Raw genomic sequence first — 12,864 nt, 5'->3', positions numbered from 1 at the left:
TTTACGCCATACATGACACTAACTGCTGGTGGTAGTGTTGCTGAAGTGAAGAATGGTCAGGAGCAGAGCCAAGGAGCATCACCAGGAGATCACACATGAAACAACAAACCAAGCGATAAGACAGGAGTAAAGCCTAGAGCAAGCTGGGAGAAAGGAACAGAAGTAGTACCCAGGCATAGTAACCAATGGGCAAGGCAGAGATGGCATCAGAGATAGCCAGGTACAGTGTCCAAGGGTCAAAACAGAAGTGTAGTTGAGAACACAGGCCAAGGTCAGGAAAGGGAGCAATAAAATAAAGAAAGAAAAAAAATCAAATATACTAGAAAGGAGAAGAAAGGGCTTTAACCACTAGGCAACATGTAACAGGGTGGTGGTACGCCTTCAAAGAGGCCACAAGGCCTGACCTGGCAACCTGGCAGAGCAAGAGGCTGTGGGCCACAGAAGAAGATATAAGTTAGAGCAGGATGGGGAGTAACAAGTGGATTTTTCACTTGCATTTATTTCTGTTTCCCACTATGGAACCGGACTAGTGGGCAGTGCAGCCTTCATCAATTGCCATATAGCAACGAATGGTTGCAAAACTACAACTTCCAGCATGTCCGGACAGCCAAAGGCAGTAAGGGAATGCTGGGAGTTATAGTTTTGCGACAGCTGGAAGGAGGCAGGCTGGACACCTAGGGTTTATAGTAACCTGTATACCTTTACAGGTCATAAATAATAAGCTACGGCTCCTTAACAGCCTGGAGTAGAGATGATTTACAAATGGTAAAAATTCCATGGTGTCATGTATCGCAAATAAAGGAAAGCAGAGCACAACATATCTCACACTGACCACTTAAAAAGGCTTCTTATAACAATTGATAAGGCTGTGTCTCCAGTGTTTATCTATGTGTCATTGCCCTCCATTACATTGATAATCTAAACAGAAAGGCTGTACTGGCGTCTTAGCTTTTAGCAAATAGGTTAAATTTAGTCTTGTATGTGGCTGGCGGATTTACATAAAGCACACCAGTCACTGTTGCTTGCCCCTGATGACAGAATGGAGTTATGTATCCGTAAGACAGGGGGCTGACATTGCTGTCAGGTTATACACTGAACCAGAGGTAGCACTCCAGTTGCTTTAGAACTGAAATCTCAGGTCTTAAAGGGGTACTCTGCCCCTAGAGATCTTATCCGCTATACAAAAGGATAGGGGATAAGATGTCTGATCTGATCTCCCTGCTGCACCCGGCGTTCGTTTATAGCATCAGGTGCAGTGCTGGAGGCGCTGTCATGGCCACAGGCCATGTCTGGGGTGCCGCAGCAGAGATTGCGGGGGTCCCGTTGCTTTGGATAGGGGATAAGATGTCTAGGGGCGGAGTACCCCTTTAAGAATAATAGAAGGGTGGGGGGGAATTGGCTGAGGATATACTTGGAAAATGCCATCAGCAAAACCAGTCTAAGAAAAAAAAAGTATTATAGCACTGAAGTATAGCACTGGCTGCCAGAGTGCAAAGGCCAGCAGTTCATATAGAAGAGGCAGACAGCAGGATTGGAATCAAACACCTAAATACAGGTTAAAATGACCAATAATCATTCATGGAAACAGGCAACATTAAGGCGACTATAAATGAATTGCTACACCCATAAACCAGTCCTAATGTAGATAACTATCCAAAGACTACAATTAAACACAAGGTCACAGTCTGCAACATGTTCTTCCCATCAATGACTTACAGAGAACAATTTGCTGGAAAATCTTTAGTCCTAAGGCTCATTTACATATTATTTCTTTCAGTATGAACAATAAGACATAGGCAACTACCAAAACCCGAACAGATGTTCACATCTTTACTACTAATATATACGCCGCACAGAACTTCTTTTATATAGTTGACTGTAACAGTGATATAGTATTGTTGTAATAAGCAGGAGGATTATTACCAATATAATGGAGTCCTCACTGCAAACACAGATTATAAATAGAGAAGGACAAGTTATCATTCATTGCTCCAGAAGAAGGGTCAGACAGGTCCAATTGGATCCCTTAAGTTCACTCTATGGAAGCACTATTTATGCACGGTTGAGATGAATTGGCATGTTTATGGGAAATTTTTGGGTCATCTGAATGGTCATGCGTATATCTGCAGTTATGCACAAGGCTATCTTATGCATAACTGAAGCATAGAACAAAAACCTATATTGACCTAGCCCCGATCCCCCACAGCTCCTGATCAACTGCATCTAGTCCTCGGACCTACTGTCTTCTTTCTGTTTCTGAGATAAGTGTTAGGACCAGGACCTGTTGGCCACTGGCTGCAGTGGTGTCCTATATTGGCCAGTGATTGGCTAAGCGTGTAGATCTGCAACACATGCTCGTCTTGAAAGCAGGAAGACGACACAAGATCTGTGGAATGGACATAAGCCAACAGGAGCTGTGGGGGACCAGTGATTACTCAAGTATAAGGTTCTTTTTATATGGAAATGTCTATGATGGTCACAGTGTAGTGGTGCAACAACAGAGGCCTTTGCCTATTTATCAGCTGATTACTCTCTTACATTGGGCAATAATCATCCCATTCAGGCCTTAAATGGGTACTCCACTGCTCAGCATTTGGAACAAACTGTTCCGAATGCTGGAGCCGGTGCTGGGAGCTTGTGACGTCATAGCCCCGCCCCTCATGATGCCCCACCCCTCAATGCAAGTCTATGGGAGGGGGCGTGACAGCCGTCACGCCCCCTCCCATAGACTTGCATTGAGGGGGCGAGGTGTGATGTAATGAGGGGTGTGGCTATGAAATAAGCTCCAGGAGCCAGCTCCGGCGTCTGGAACAGTTTGTTCCAAACGCTGAGCAGTGGAGTACCCCTTTTAAGAGGGTCTGTCCCCCCTATAGGTTCCCTTTCATAAAGGTTTATGCTGGAATTAAGTAAACTAGAAGATATCCTCCATCTTCAAATACAGTCCATAATATACATAGACAAAAGGTTAATAAACGCATCAATAAGTACGATAGATGCGCTAGCACAAAGTCTGTGTTCTTTTCCTTTATAAAGAATACCAGCTCCAGACACTTTTCACAGATAAACAGGTATCTCAACAAACAACTTGCAAACATTCTTCTTGTTAACCTTCTCAAGAGTTGTTTATACTGTATAGTCAACACATTCCCCATTAATCTCCATAATCTATCCAAATATGATCATTTTAACTAGCACTGTGTCACATGGGCTGCTGAAAGGGGAGGCTTAGCCTCAGCCTGTATAAATCTCTTTATCCATGATAGACTCCACTAAGAAACAAACCCTCCAGATTGTTTCCCCTATTTAAAGAGTATGCGGGGTCCTCCCAGCCGAAATACCTACAGTACCGGCCTGTGGCGCTTATTTCCACATCATCACACTTCTGATCTAGAGAGGTCAACCATGTTAATGTAAAAACAAGAGAATTAAGCTGCAAATATTAGATTATTTGACTTCCAATCTACAAATCTATTTCCTTCCTTCCCTATAAACCTCCGTGCCCATTGTTCAGTGGTCACAATGATATGTCTATAAAGAAAAAAATTATATTTGCATGGTCTCAGAGCCTGGGGACCACTTTATAAGGCAAACTTGCTTATGAACGAATAAGAGAACAGCCTTTTTTGTTGTTGTACATCATACCCTGTAAAGAAGATACATTACCAAATATTTCCATAGTGCCAGTGTTATTTCCTAGTCTGTAGCATTCTGAATAGTTAAATATGTTGCACATTCTATTTTTTCAATATTACACATATATGACATAATAAATAACTAATGCAAAACAAGCTTCAGTTATGCAACATTGTAGCACTAAAACATGTGTGAACAAGGCCAATACTGGCCTTGTGATTTACGTTTTCATGATTTATGTGCATATCGTATTATTCCACCTATATCCATCTGGTAGGTTATAATCCGAAACACTGTTATAGTGCTATTTTTTACTAATTTTTACCTTTTAGATAGAAAGACCAGTGCTTGACACAAGCACCAATCTAGTATCGTTTTTATTCATTGGCTGATCGCTGAGCCTAATGTGACCAATAACCAGCCTTTATGGTCCCAATATCAACCTCATTTCCCTATCTCACACACCCTCTTAGACCAGTTTCAGACCAGCATAATACAACTGCATTTCTACCCCCATATTACAGCCGCAAGTCCCAGCTTGACAGCAAATTCAATGATTCAAACTGACAGCATTATAAATCTCTATGATGCTTCAGTTCGGTTCATTATATCCATAGTCAGAACTTGCAGCTGTAATATGGAACAGAAATGTGGCCATATTCTGAAACTGGCTTGGGGCAAATGTTATTGAAGGCTTCCACACCTATTGGTAGGATTTCAGAGTTTAGGAGGAAACTGCTGTACCATAGAACAAGCAAACATGGGGTGAATATATAAACTGCATAAAGATGATGTCCATGTTAGGTTCAATGTAACACCTGAATTACATTCATATACTCTCCCTACACCTGCATGATATTCATATACTCTCCCTACACCTGCATGATATTCATATACTCGCCCTACACCTGAATGACATTCATATACTCTCCCTACACCTGCATGACATTCATATACTCTCCCTACACCTGCATGATATTCATATACTCTCCCTACACCTGAATGACATTCATATACTCTCCTTACACCTGCATGACATTCATATACTCTCCTTACACCTGCATGACATTCATATACTCGCCCTACACCTGCATGACATTCATATACTCGCCCTACACCTGCATGACATTCATATACTCTCCCTACACCTGCATGACATTTCATATACTCGCCCTACACCTGCATGATATTCATATACTCTCCCTACACCTGCATGATATTCATATACTCTCCCTACACCTGCATGATATTCATATACTCTCCTTACACCTGCATGACATTCATATACTCTCCCTACACCTGCATGACATTCATATACTCTCCCTACACCTGCATGATATTCATATACTCTCCCTACACCTGCATGACATTCATATACTCTCCCTACACCTGCATGACATTCTTATACTCTCCCTACACCTGCATGACATTCATATACTCTCCCTACACCTGCATGACATTCATATACTCTCCTTACACCTGCATGATATTCATATACTCGCCCTACACCTGCATGATATTCATATACTCTCCCTACACTTGCATGATATTCATATACTCTCCCTACACCTGCATGACATTCTTATACTCTCCCTACACCTGCATGACATTCATATACTCGCCCTACACCTGCATGATATTCATATACTCGCCCTACACCTGCATGACATTCTTATACTCGCCCTACACCTGCATGATATTCATATACTCGCCCTACACCTGCATGATATTCATATACTCTCCCTACACTTGCATGATATTCATATACTCTCCCTACACCTGCATGACATTCTTATACTCTCCCTACACCTGCATGACATTCATATACTCGCCCTACACCTGCATGATATTCATATACTCTCCCTACACCTGCATGATATTCATATACTCTCCCTACACCTGCATGATATTCATATACTCTCCTTACACCTGCATGACATTCATATACTCTCCTTACACCTGCATGACATTCATATACTCGCCCTACACCTGCATGACATTCATATACTCTCCCTACACCTGCATGATATTCATATACTCGCCCTACACCTGCATGACATTCATATACTCTCCTTACACCTGCATGATATTCATATACTCTCCCTACACCTGAATGACATTCATATACTCTCCCTACACCTGCATGACATTCATATACTCGCCCTACACCTGCATGATATTCATATACTCTCCCTACACCTGAATGACATTCATATACTCTCCTTACACCTGCATGACATTCATATACTCTCCCTACACCTGCATGACATTCATATACTCTCCCTACACCTGAATGACATTCATATACTCTCCTTACACCTGCATGACATTCATATACTCTCCTTACACCTGCATGACATTCATATACTCGCCCTACACCTGCATGACATTCATATACTCGCCCTACACCTGCATGACATTCATATACTCTCCCTACACCTGCATGATATTCATATACTCGCCCTACACCTGCATGACATTCATATACTCTCCCTACACCTGCATGATATTCATATACTCTCCCTACACCTGCATGATATTCATATACTCTCCCTACACCTGCATGATATTCATATACTCTCCCTACACCTGCATGATATTCATATACTCTCCTTACACCTGCATGACATTCATATACTCTCCCTACACCTGCATGACATTCATATACTCTCCCTACACCTGCATGATATTCATATACTCTCCCTACACCTGCATGACATTCATATACTCTCCCTACACCTGCATGACATTCATATACTCGCCCTACACCTGAATGACATTCATATACTCTCCCTACACCTGCATGACATTCATATACTCGCCCTACACCTGCATGATATTCATATACTCTCCCTACACTTGCATGATATTCATATACTCTCCCTACACCTGCATGATATTCATATACTCTCCCTACACCTGCATGATATTCATATACTCGCCCTACATCTGCATGATATTCATATACTCGCCCTACACCTGCATGATATTCATATACTCGCCCTACACCTGCATGATATTCATATACTCGCCCTACACCTGCATGATATTCATATACTCGCCCTACACCTGCATGACATTCATATACTCGCCCTACACCTGAATGACATTCATATACTCGCCCTACACCTGCATGATATTCATATACTCTCCCTACACCTGCATGATATTCATATACTCTCCCTACACCTGCATGATATTCATATACTCGCCCTACACCTGCATGATATTCATATACTCGCCCTACACCTGCATGATATTCATATACTCGCCCTACACCTGCATGATATTCATATACTCGCCCTACAGCTGCATGATATTCATATACTCGCCCTACACTTGCGTGGGTTTTCTTTGCATTATATTACTGTGCACTTTGGATCTAAAGGTGCACTTAACAGCAATCTAAACTTACAATGTTGTGTTATTCAGGACAGTAATGCCACCTTTGGAGATACTGCTGAGTAAACACACATTTCACAGTATAAACATTTAGTCAAGCTGTGTCTTCTAAAGAAATTCAATATACATTATATAAATCCCCTATGGCTGTTTACATTTAGACCATCTATTTTTCTAAGGGTTTATTCAGATATAGTCTCCCAGGGTTTTGAGCCTCCACTTGTTTGTGAATGGTTACTAGGCCATATGCCATTAAGCCCTTTCATTTCCTTTCTGCCTTGTTATCTGTTTAGAGGTTGAAAGGCAGAACAGTTTTATTGTGTCTACCTTCATAAGCAAAACAAGGACAGACAAAAGGAGGACTGACCCATCTGCGAGGCCTGCTCATCAAGATGTCTACTAATCTGACGTTTCCTATTAAATCTCCAGCTAAACAAACACAAACTAAACCAGTCATGGTACATATTAGAAGAAACGGATAACTACTAGACTGCATACAGATGTTGTTCATAAAACACAGACACCTAACCATAGTTTATAAAAGGTAATAATGCAATGAACAAAAAGAAACCCTCCAATAAAACCCCCATGATAATGTATGTATGAATATTCCTGTTCTGGACACAAGTAGTGAGTAGCAGAAGAAAATTGACATCACGGAAAACAGAAGTATTTCAATTGCTATGATAGGGATAGTTATTGCTGGTTACCATACAGCATGTAAAAGGAATAATTCAAACCAACATCCTTATAATAAAATCAACCCTAAGGCTAAGTTCACACATAGTGTTTTGGTCAGTATTTGTAGCCAAAACCAGAAGTTGGTCCAAAACAAAGAAAAAAAGGTGCAAAACTTTATTTTATAGTTTTATTTTGTGTTGGTTGCATTTTGTCCGGGTTTGGGCTAAAAGTAAACTGACCAATATGGTACATGTAAGCCCAGAATGATAAGTACATGGAAAGATGCACTCAAGAAAACTTACTTCAATGAGCCTTCTGCAAAAAATAAAAAATAAAAAAAACACAATGAAAAAACACAACCAAAAGCAATACCTGAACCCAAAAAGGACCTTTTCTGCCATGGAAAAACATAATCTTCAACCATAGATCTTCACTATTCATCACTACTGGAGAATGAAGGGCAGCGTGGACCCATGTCTCAGGTAACCCTTTAACCCTTTTTACCCACATGGTAAAAACTTCTATATGTTTTGTGATGTAGATACATAAAAGGTTTACAATAATCTGCCATAGGAAGAAAAAAATAACCTTATTTACATTACAACCAGCTACAGATGTAAATTACAGCCATTGTCTGATCATCAACCAGGCAGAAGTGTTCCCCATTGTAAAGTATCCTCTCACAATGCCATCAGTTCGGATTTACACTAATATGATGTACATTTTAATAGTTTTGCCGCAGCTGAGACAATGATATTACTTGCAGGGAATTTCTGCTCCCACGCCATTTGCCTGTTTCCTTTGATGTGCAATGACTACCTGGAGACAGTTCCAACCAAGGTCAAGGCCAACACTGTAATAAACCTATTCCATTTGTTTTACAGATTCATGGGTTTTTAAAAGAATATCCTCCCCCATAAACTAACTTCCTACCCTTACATCAGGAAACTGCAGTTCTTTTAACTATTCCCAACAGGTGGCAAGGGCATTGAAGTTCACAGTCCATCACTACACCAAATTTCTGCACAAATTATGAACTAAGAATGGAATGTGACATATAGAATAATGATCCAGGGCCATCCACTATGATTTAGCACTTGTGTAATGCGGATACACCAGACATGGGCATAGATGAATGGGGACTGGTAATTTAAAATGTCACTTTTGGGTTATAAGGGGTAATAAATTGCATTATTACAGTATACGCAATATAAATTAAAGTATTAAATTACAGGAAGAGCCACAATAAATACTGATAATATCCGAGTAATACAAACTGAATTACACACTTGCCTGGAGGATGTAAAATCCATAAAAAAAGGGAATAAAAATAGCTTATCCAAATAAAATTTATGTAGGTAAATATTTGGGGATAGTAAACAAAAAAAAACAAAAAAAGTTCTATATTAATACTGAAAAACAAAAAAATACAAAGTAAAACTAAATCATGTCATATAATTATGAATCGGAGTGTTCTAAGAGTAGACAGTGCAATAAAAACAGAAACATAAAGCCTACTACAGCAACCAAAACACAAAAGGGAAAATGTGTTTTATATACAACTGTATGATAAAACCAGCACAAAGGTCATCCCTGCAACCAGTATTTAATAGGACATTTATTCTGTCCTATACCCTTTACCAGCTAATCCCTTAAAGGTTTTATTACCATCATATTTATCTGACTTATATGATCCTAGATTTCTAGACGCAGCATGGTACACACAGGAGAACAATTCAAATGCTAGCATAGTAAAAAAGACAAGACCAGATCAATTCTCATTTAAGGCTAGACATCTCTCCTTAGTCATACAGAAAAATACTGTCTGACTGTGTCTTCTGAGATGGAAACTAAGTCATCTCAACTTTCCAGAAGAAGGACATTAAATTGCTTCTAGCCACTTCAGAGGAGCTGACAAGCATACAATGATATACAACACCATTGGCTTTGCTTGCAAATATTTACATTCTGTTCTATAGAATAGCTTCAGCACAGATTATAGTCAATCCCCAGCAATAAATCCTATGGGACAAAGGCCTAATGACCCTACCCTCTTAGTGCCACCGAGTGCTATTCAACCCTGGTATAAAAGATAAGATACAGCATGCCTAGCCTGAGAAACTACCATCCTGCTCTATTTTCAAAACACACATCTATATCTATGTGTCCATTGTAAACTTCCTTACAAGTCTTAATACTGCAAGACAATAACTGAAGATCCCCATCTACAAAAGTGCTGGAACAAAGTGCCTAACCCTTTCAGGACCCTGCCTTATCTGCAGGAGCAGGTCTTCACCTAACACAGTACAGTGATCCCTCAACTTACAATGGCCTCAACATACAATAGTCTTTTCTGGACCATTGTAACCTGAAACCAGACTCAACATACAATGCTATGGAATCTGCGAAACATGTCAATGGCTAAAAGAACTGACCAATCAGAATGGATATTTCACTGGTAAAACCCGTGTACTCCTAAAGTGCATACACTGACTGGTGTCTGGTAGCGCCCACTATAGTACAGGGAGGTATTACATGTTCTGTACTCTTTACCTATATTACTGAAGTGTATGCACTGACTGGTGTCTGGTAGCGCCCCCTACAGTACAGGCAGGTATTACATGTTCTGTACTCTTTACCTATATTACTGAAGTGTATGCACTGACTGGTGTCTGGTAGCGCCCACTATAGTACAGGCAGGTATTACATGTTCTGTACTCTTTACCTATATTACTGAAGTGTATGCACTGACTGGTGTCTGGTAGCGCCCACTATAGTACAGGGAGGTATTACATGTTCTGTACTCTTTACCTGTGCCAGGGTTAGCTTCTCCTTTAGACACCAGGTAAGCGCGGCTCTATTTTCCTTTTTTTCTTTTTTTAGGACATTGCGTGTTCTTTACAGGACCCTGAAGAAGCTTCTGTCCTCTACCTAGACCAGTGTTTCCCAAAGAGGTTGCCTCCAGCTGTTGCAAAACTACAACTCCCAGCATGCCCGGACAGCCTTTGGCTGTCCGGGTATGCTGGGAGTTGTAGTTTTGCAACAGCTGGAGGCACCCTGGTTGGAAAACACTGGAATAGACAGTGATTACATCTCTCAGCAGATCTTTCTTACTTTTATATGTAAGGATTTGCTTTATCTATATTAGTTATCTACTTATTTATCTTTAATCCTCACTTTTTCCTATTTTTTTTATGACATTTTGGTGGCTTCCGAACCAATTACCAGGTTTCCATAGAGTTCTGGTCTCAACATACAATGGTCATCCCGGAACCGATTAATATTGTAACTCGAGGGACCACTGTATTACAATATTCCCAGATGATAAATGACTATCCCTACTAAAGACATATAGTAAGTAATAAAACAAGTCTAAAACACGCAGTAACTCCTAACAGCTCAGTAGAAAAAGAGGTTTCTATTAATTCTACACAGATGGGTGACGATTAAGATAAAGTAACTAGTTTAAACCAGCAAGAAGATAGCTGGGAGGAAAATCCACCATCTGCTCTAAAATACCCGGAAAATCCAAATTGGGAAATATTTAGCATTTAACCTGAAAATATTTACCATAAATCTTCTTTTTTTTCCCCTGCTTTGCTGCCTTTGATCCAGGAAAAAAAATAATAATAAAGTCTTTGTAGGACTCTAAAACTCAATCCAAGCCATAAGGTCTTGAGAAATATTCCTTTAATCTTCCGACAAAAACCAGTGGGATGGGAATGAGCATACAAAGAGTTGAAATGAAATTCTGTCTTTAGGGACCATCAATTTTTCTTAAGTGTCATGTGGACTTGAAGTTGGTACCATTAATCCAAGTGTCAAATAAACCATAAATAATAATAATAATATTAATAATAAGAATAACAACAAGTATGTTCCAGGACAGAAGAGAAATGAGCAGTACAAGGGGTCTTTCTAGAAGACAGAGCTGGGGTCTGAAGAAGAAGCCTCCGTGTCTTATTAATCTGGATTTTTTCCTTCTTCTTAGCAGTGAGAATTCAATTTCTTTTGCAGCCTCAGGGGCAGCGTCTTCATATCACGATCACAGCAGAAAATCAGCAAAACAATACAAAATGAATTTAAATATTAACAGGGAAGAAAGGGAAATGTCTTTGTTGCGATCATTCTTGTAAACTCCACACAGAGGACAGCCTGGAGTCTATGCAGACTCATCCACCGGAGCCGGATGCCGCAGATAAGAAATATTACCGAGAGAAGTGCGAAACGTGCCGTGACCCGGAGCCTCAGAGCCGCCGCTGCAGAACAAGAAGAAGATGCACCATCCGACATCCACTTAATCCTCTCCTGTGCGGGTTACATCCCCTCTCGGGTGTCTGGCAGCAGCTTAGATCCTCCACACATTCAGGCTTGTGGGGGCTTTGTGCCGGGTTCCCCACCAAGCCCAGAGGGGGGAGCGGAGGAACAGAACCGATCGTGCAGAGATTGATGGATGAGCCGGATGGATCTGCGCCCATGCAGCTGCTGCTCGGCCACAGCCTCCTCTCTGCTGCTCTGCACGTCGGGAACTGACAGGGAACCAGAACGATGCATCTGTCTCCGCTCTGCCAGCCCCGCCCACCCACGCCCATACCAGACAATGGGCCAATGAGCAGAGAGGAAAAGCGGTGGGCGGGTCATGGTGGGCAGAGAAGTGGGAAGTTCTTCAGGACTGGGATCTCTCATTCTCTGGTGCTAGTTCTGTAGTGCTGAGGATATACAGCTGATACATCTATATACTGTACTGTATATACAGCTGATACATCTATATACTGTACTGTATATACAGCTGATACATCTATATACTGTACTGTATATACAGCTGATACATCTATATACTGTACTGTATATACAGCTGATACATCTATATACTGTACTGTATATACAGCTGATACATCTATATACTGTGCTGTATATACAGCTGATACATCTATATACTGTGCCGTATATACAGCTGATACATCTATATACTGTACTGTATATACAGCTGATACATCTGTATACTGTGCTGTATATACAACTGACACATCTATATACTATACTGTATATACAGCTGATACATCTATATACTGTACTGTATATACAGCTGATACATCTATATACTGTACTGTATATAAAGCTGATACATCTATATACTGTACTGTATAT

At 40.6% G+C, this 12,864-nt stretch overlaps 1 protein-coding gene across 1 annotated transcript in view; it reads right to left on the bottom strand.

Annotated features, from left to right (window-relative positions):
• The window catches only part of FAM222A (family with sequence similarity 222 member A), a 91,330-nt gene extending 79,104 nt beyond the window's left edge, over positions 1-12,226 (bottom strand). The window contains exon 1 of the mRNA XM_056528861.1: positions 11,287-12,226. The gene's annotated coding sequence lies outside the window, so the exon portion shown is untranslated. The remainder of the gene's footprint in view (positions 1-11,286) is intronic.
• Positions 12,227-12,864: the final 638 nt, after the last annotated feature.

Source organism: Hyla sarda, chromosome 1 (genome assembly GCF_029499605.1).
Source record: "Hyla sarda isolate aHylSar1 chromosome 1, aHylSar1.hap1, whole genome shotgun sequence".
NCBI lineage: Eukaryota > Metazoa > Chordata > Amphibia > Anura > Hylidae > Hyla > Hyla sarda.
The sequence above is the reverse complement of the archived record's forward strand: the minus strand, read 5'-3'. Positions and strand labels throughout refer to the sequence as shown.